This window comes from Belonocnema kinseyi, chromosome 3 (genome assembly GCF_010883055.1).
Source record: "Belonocnema kinseyi isolate 2016_QV_RU_SX_M_011 chromosome 3, B_treatae_v1, whole genome shotgun sequence".
In the NCBI taxonomy this organism is placed as follows: Eukaryota; Metazoa; Arthropoda; class Insecta; order Hymenoptera; family Cynipidae; genus Belonocnema; species Belonocnema kinseyi.
This window is the reverse complement of record NC_046659.1, coordinates 132,243,821-132,251,062: the sequence shown is the minus strand read 5'-3', so window position 1 is coordinate 132,251,062 and position 7,242 is coordinate 132,243,821.

The following is a 7,242-nucleotide window of genomic DNA, read 5'->3' as shown; positions in this document are numbered from 1 at the left end:
ATATTTGATGATATAATTCTTATTTTGTTTGTTACATCTACCTGGAGCTTGCCTTAGTGAGATCATTCTATTTCAAATATCAAGTCTAATTAAAGAAATTTCCTTATCTGAATCATTCTTCGTTTGTGAAAATAAAGAGTTCAATTTTTTATAACGCATTTACAGAAAACAATAATAATTAATTTCAATAATCCGAATTATGCGTTTTATCCAAAGAGTTTCTCAATAGGTAATCATTTTTTACAAATGTTTTTCCTATTGTGATTTGATAATAAAAATAAAAAAGACTAAATAAATAAGAAAAGAAGAAAGAGAAATGGAAAGAAATTATGGTTAGTCGCCTTCTTTTTTTAATTTCTTTATAATTCTTTTATAATTTTTCCAAAGGAAAAACAAATGTTTTCTTTTCTTTTTTAGGAGAAAGAAAAACAGAAAGATTTTTTTTTATTGTGATAGGAACATTTTATGGTGTTTGTCCAAATTCGTTCTTTAGATTTTTGGTGTTACTTACAGGAATTCTTTACATTTCTTAATAGAAGTCAAATTATTAATATAAATAAATTTATTATAATTTTATTCCGGGTACTATTTTTAACAATTTTTAATATTGATGCTTTTCTCTTAGAAAATAAAGGTTTTTGTGATATTATGCAATTTCGAATTGAAAATTTTTAAAACTGAACAATTTAAAATATAGTTCTTACAAAAATATAATCATTCTAGAGGTTATAAAACTGTACATTTCACACAAACTGTAAATTTTTCAAAAATCTGCCCCTATATAAGTCTTTAATGTAAATCTATTAAATTGTTTATATTTTCAGAATTTTAATCATGCCATTCTACTACTTTATTTACATTTTAAAAAATTTCGGTCATCTTTTTGAATTTTTGTTTTTTTTAACGATAATTCTTAATTTGAAAATCAAAAAACAATCTCGTACTGACATCTTTAAAATTATCTAGTTCTTAAGGCATCTAGCTACGGGCAGAATTTAAATTGTTTTTAAAGAAAAATTAATTTAAAGGAAAAATGTCATAATAATGTTTTAGCACACGACTTTTGGTTATCACGCTTCGGCTCGATACTATATTTGTTTTGCGCTTCGCGCTCGTTAATGTATTTATCGCGCGCTGTATTTACCTAAAATTTATGCGCAGGTTTTTCAAAATTAAATGTTGAAGCATCGACAACTGTAAATTGGTGATTGTGGATTCTCTTTTGTTAAAGCTTCTTTGGCTTTAACGAGCGCAGTAGATGTTAAATTAAATTCTTTTATTTTAAACATTATTGTTTTGGGGTTGAAACTAAAAATACGCGTCCTTGCTTCAAGTGGTTGAAAGCAAATTTGTAGATTTAGTTTAGGCAACAAAGTTTGTTAAGTAAAACGTTATTGTAGTTTGTGTCTCTTTTCCAAACAGCTCCTTCTATTGTTTCTTATATATTTTTATGACTAGAGATAATACAAAATTTTTAGCTATTTTGTCGAAAAACAACATTTGTTTTCATATTCTTTTCTTACTTTGCGCCGTTCCTTTTAAAATTTAATTTCGTTAGTTTTAATCTTATTTTTTTTTAAATAAAATAAAATTTACTCGATCTATCTCTATATTATTCATAACAAATTTGTAAAATCTGTTTGGGTAAATTTTTTAAAATTTTTTGTTTTTTCCTTGTGTCGTTTTACAAAAAATTAAATTTTCATATTTTAAACTTTATTTGTATGTGATTAAAACAAAAATAACATTTCCTATCCAAAAATTATTCATCACAAATTTGAATGAGTTTTTACTCTTTTATGGAAAGAGCAACTTTTGTCGATTTAATGTTGTAATATTTTTTTTTACGAATAAGAAACTCAGCATTCTATCAAAAAATAACTAATAAAAAATTTGTAATTTTTTTTTGGATAAACAACTTTTGTCTCATTTTTATCGTTGTTTGTCTCATTCGCCCAAAAATGAAATTTTTTTTGAGGTTTCTTCCGGTTAAAACAAAAAACAAAACTTCCTGTATAAAAATAGTAATAACAAAATTTGTTGATCTTTTTTAGCTGCACAATCTTCGTCCTATTATTTATATTTGCAGCTTGTGTCCTAATTCCAACCAATTTTATTTTTAATTTTTGTTTTTTTATTACGAATAAAACAAAAACTACGTTTGTTAACAAAAAGTAAATAAGAACAAACTTCTATAGATCTATTTAGGCTGTGCAATTGTAGCTAGTAAATTTTTTCGCATCTTACACACTTTGAGAGCAAAATGGATTTTTTTATTTGCATTATTTTTTGTGCGGTAAAAATTCGAAATGCCATAAATCTGCTAATTTTTGTTTATCGAAAAGATTCATTAGAGTAAATTGTTCAAGCTTCTGAGCAATATGAATAAACCTATATATAATATTTAAATCTTGAATAGAATAGTCTCAAACATTTTTTTAATGCTTTTACTTTTTGAATTTGTATCCAAAATAGCTGGTTAAAGAACTCGATTTTATTTTTAGGCCTTAAAAAATTGAGTCAAAGCAGAATTCCTCTTCTTTATTTTTGTCAAAAGGGAAAGAGATTTTTTTCATTTCTTTCTAAAGCGGGAAATGTAGGGTTTTTCAGATTGCAATAGGAACATTTTATGGTGTTTGTCCAAACTTGATCGTTAGATTCTTGGTTTTGATTTTAGGAATTCTTTCCATTAATATAAAAAAATTTTTTAATGCGTTTAAAAATATGGTTCGTGTGCTCTTTAATGTCTAAAAACTTGAAATACAATGTTTAGAAAAAATTGACTTTTAATGTCAAATTTAAACGTTTTGAAAATTCTAAAACATCTAAAAACGAAAAGTAACATAATGGGGAAATAAACGATATATTACACAAAGGAAAATTTCAATAATTCAAAATGATTTTTATAAAAATGATTTCATTGAATTGAAAAAATGAATTCATTTCATTGACAGTTTGTATAGTAAGTTTGTATAGTAAGTTAAAATCAAAATACTTACAATCAAATAATATTCATTAATTAAATACATTTTTCTTACATCGTTAAAATAGAGCATTAAAGGGTTTTAAAATAATCAGAATCTTAAATTTCAATTTCAACTTTGAAATTTGTATTTGTATTTGTATTTATGAAATAAAATTAAAAATTAAAATAATAAATCATATGCGGACGATATACAGTCGTTTAATAATGCCTGGATAAAAGTACTGGCTAACAGTACCGTGACAGTACCCTGTAGAAAACCCGCAGGGGCCCTTTTGTTTAATTGGGTTGTAGTCGGGCTCACCCCACTAGAACCCTACCAGAAAATCTATTGGGGCCCTTATGACCTTAGATTTTCGTTCGATATAAGGCTCCGACAAATTTATCGCACTGAGGCAAGATTAGAGTTAGGGAAAACTAGTCAGTGCCTTACCAGAGCCCTGTCAAAATTTCTGCATCAACGGAATTTTTCATGAAGAAGCCGATTTTATTTTAATCTCAAAATAAATATGCTTACATTTGTTTTAATTATTTGTACAAAAAGTCTTGTGGCTTACGTGGGTTTATGCGTTTCACTCGAAAATGTTGCCTAATCAAACTTAAGCGACCAACAGCAATTTCCTGGATTTCTTCTGAATTCATTGGGATAGCAGTGCCATCATCTATGTTTATTTTCACCCGCTTATATTTCATTACTTGAAAATATACATATACTCCAGCAAGAAGATTAGGACCCTCCAATATTGCAAAGACGTAATTGGACTTTGATACAACAATTAGTTCTTGGATTGGGATAGGGGCAAATTTTTCCCTACCTGTTCTCACTTTAAGTCCTTTATTGGCAGGAAAAGTGTATCTTCGTAGTTCGTATATTTGGTGCAAAGCCGTTCTGGGCATCAGCCGAATGAATGGAAGTTTATCAAGTGTATATCCTTTTCCGTGATAAGAAGGAAGCATGTCAGGTATATTCATGCACCTTGTAGGACGATCAGGCCTAGAAGTTGAAGCTTTTTGAGAAGAACAAGATCCTAGAGGAGACCTAGACCTGGCCCTAACAGAAGGAGGAGACCTTTCAGGAGAATCGGAACTTCCGGTACAAGGAACACCAGGAATGGAAGCACTATTAGATGGTGATTCGGACTGTGAACTTAACTCTGCAACAATGAGCGAAGAATTACATTTTAAAAATGTTTTTCTAATTTTAAAGTAGGTGTATGTTCGATATTAAATTTATAACCCTAGCGAAAGTTGACAGCCAGTAATGAAGAAGTCTGTTTATTCTCACTTAAGAGTAGACAAACTGAAGTGGCATTGGTGTACGAAATCTTTAACACACGTTTTCACATTTAAATATTCTTTTGTTGATTGAAACAATAATTCACAAACAACACTAAATCAGTTGAGAACACAACACGAGAAAAGAAAAACTCAATTATTACAATTGCTGATTTCACACCAGGGTAATTACTGATACTTTGGATAGGAAATTTTAAAACTTTTCTAGCTCAAAATCGTCTTACATTTAGTAATACAGTGAAACTCTGATATTGGGCCGATTTTGGGGCTGACCTTGGTGGAGCATTAACCAGATAGAGGATCGTTTCGTAGAAAACGCTTTTGTTTTTTCACGCCTGAGTGAGCGCCGCTCACCCCGCGCAGCTCCTTTTACTCCTACTTGCGGCGCCGCGTCAATTCTCGGAAGAACCTTATCAGGGAGCCCGATATCTGAGGCCCACTGTATTTGAAAATGAGAACTTAGTAAAGAAGGAACAAGAATCCAAAGAAAAGAGAATTCTGGATGATTTAAAAGGTTACCTTGCTGGCTAAGCGGTTTATCTTAAACCTGGCAAAGGAGGAAGTTAGCTGAACTTTGTTAAATGCGGGTAAGCTCTGGTCCAGAAGTACTAATATTCAAAAGAATATGTGTATGGACTAAGTCTTTTCACATTAAATAAGAAAACATTAAATTATTCCACTATTGGAAATAGAATTTCAATAAGAATATTGTTGACCATATGGATGTTTTTTTTCTAGGTCTCTCAAAGAAAAAGAAAACCTAAAGAAATTGGCTTGCCACAGCGGAATATAATTAATAGGTTGATCTTTATTATTATAAATAAAAAGACTGGCAAATTATTAAAATATTGTGCTGCAGATAAAATCCATTACTTGAAATATAGGATGATTTTTAACGCACGAAAAGAATTTAATATATTTTAAAGAATTTTAAGCGATTTTGAATTTCAAATTTTAAAGATTTCAATGTACGGAAGTATATTCGATCATTCTAAAGCATTTTTTAAGATTTGAAATGGTTTTATTGTGTTGTAAAAATTAAAGTTGATCACAAAATAATTTAAATATTTAAAATTGTTTTTAAGGATTTCAAAGTTCATTAACGGATGCACATGTTAATTCATATTCCTGCACTAAAAATTAACTTTTTCACTATTTTAACCTTTTATCCTCATTCAAGTTATCTAACATTGCATACATAGGATTGGCTTTTGGTTAGTATAATGAAAAAAAATCGGCTTTATTATAATGATTTCTTACGTAAAATTGTTTGCTTTTTCCGAATCTGAAGTCGGAATTTCAAAGTTTGACACTATCATCACTCAAAAATCACTCAAACAGGATATAAGAATTTTGCTAATTGAAAATTTTTTTAAATTATATTTTTTGTATACAGAGAACTTTTCTGGCATTTATGTTACTTCCATAAATATATTGCACTTTGAACAAATACTAGCTTTTAGAAGAAAAGCTTTTAGAAGTTCCCAGGTATCTGGAACGCTAAAAATTCATTTACTTTGGTAACATTAAAAATCCTTTTTACATTTTTTTTTTGATAATGATAGGCTTAAAGCTGAGAGCACATTAAAATTATTTCGATGACTGATCCTTTAAACTTTAAGAGACTAAATAAAGCAGTTGTATATTTCTCTGCTTTACGTACTTACCTACTTATTTATTTAACATTTAAATGTCTGCAATTATTTATTATGGTCGAAAATATATATGTTTGGTTTCCTACTCCTGTTATTAACATGATTTGAGACTTTCAAAACAGTAAAAAACTATAAATAATTTTTAATAAATAAATTTTTAAAAATCATCAAATGAGAAACAAAAGAAACCTTCATACCAACGCGTCCACTTCCTGGTTCCTAGATAATGCTAAGATTGATATAATTAACTAAATTAAAAAAAAATATGCCCGCAGCACTGGTACATTTTAATTGCGCGCAACGCTTCGCGTCAGGTTTGAGCGCGCCTACGGCACGCAGGTACGCTCTCACGCTTCGCGCTCGTTTTTGTAAGTTGAATGCATACACTCTAACTAAATTTTTTCAAACATCGTAAATACTATAAATTAAATCGAAAACCGTTATTTAAACTTCTGAGGAATTACAGCTATAAATCCAAAATTGTATGTTTTCGAAAATGATCCCACTTTTGGAACTTTCGTCTAATTTTGAATGAGCTTCAACTTTTTGAAATTTTGTCTGATTGAAAAGTTCTAAATATATGTTATATCCAATGATAAATTTAAATGAAATTTCCTAATCTTTTAGAAAAATCTTTTTTTCTATTTTTCTGAACATTTTGAAAATTTGCAAAATTATATAACTTTTCTAATTTGCATTGAAATTGGAAATTTTATTTGGATAACTCGCAAGTTTTCTACCTACCTATAAGAAGCTTTGACAACAGTTTTTAAATTAAATTTTTTTTTCTAATTTTCGAATTTTGGGAACCTTTAGAAGTGTTTTGAAGGCTGACCTGATTGGACAAATCATTCAAAAGTTAGTATGGCTACAACATTCAGGTAACTATACATACAGACGTGCCAACAGACATACAGGCAGACAGACAGACACCGATAAAATTTTAGCATTTTCGGATTCTCTAAGTGTCGAAACGTGAAGATCCGTTAACAACCAGAAATCGAAAATTTGGAAAATTACATTACACTCTCATGAATGAAAATGTAAAAATTGTCTAAAATTTTGAAAAAGCTTTAATTTCTTAAATTGTGGGCTAATCGGAAAATTCGACAAAAATATCTTTAAAATACATTTCTTGTCTAGTGGAAATTTTGAATGAAATTTTTAGATCTACAAAAAATAATTTTTTCTATTTTTTGAAAATTTTCAAATTTTTGAAAAGTATATAACTTTTCTAATTTTCATCAAAATAAACATTTTTATTAGGATAATTTGCAAGTATTTACCCATTTATAAGAATTTTAAGAA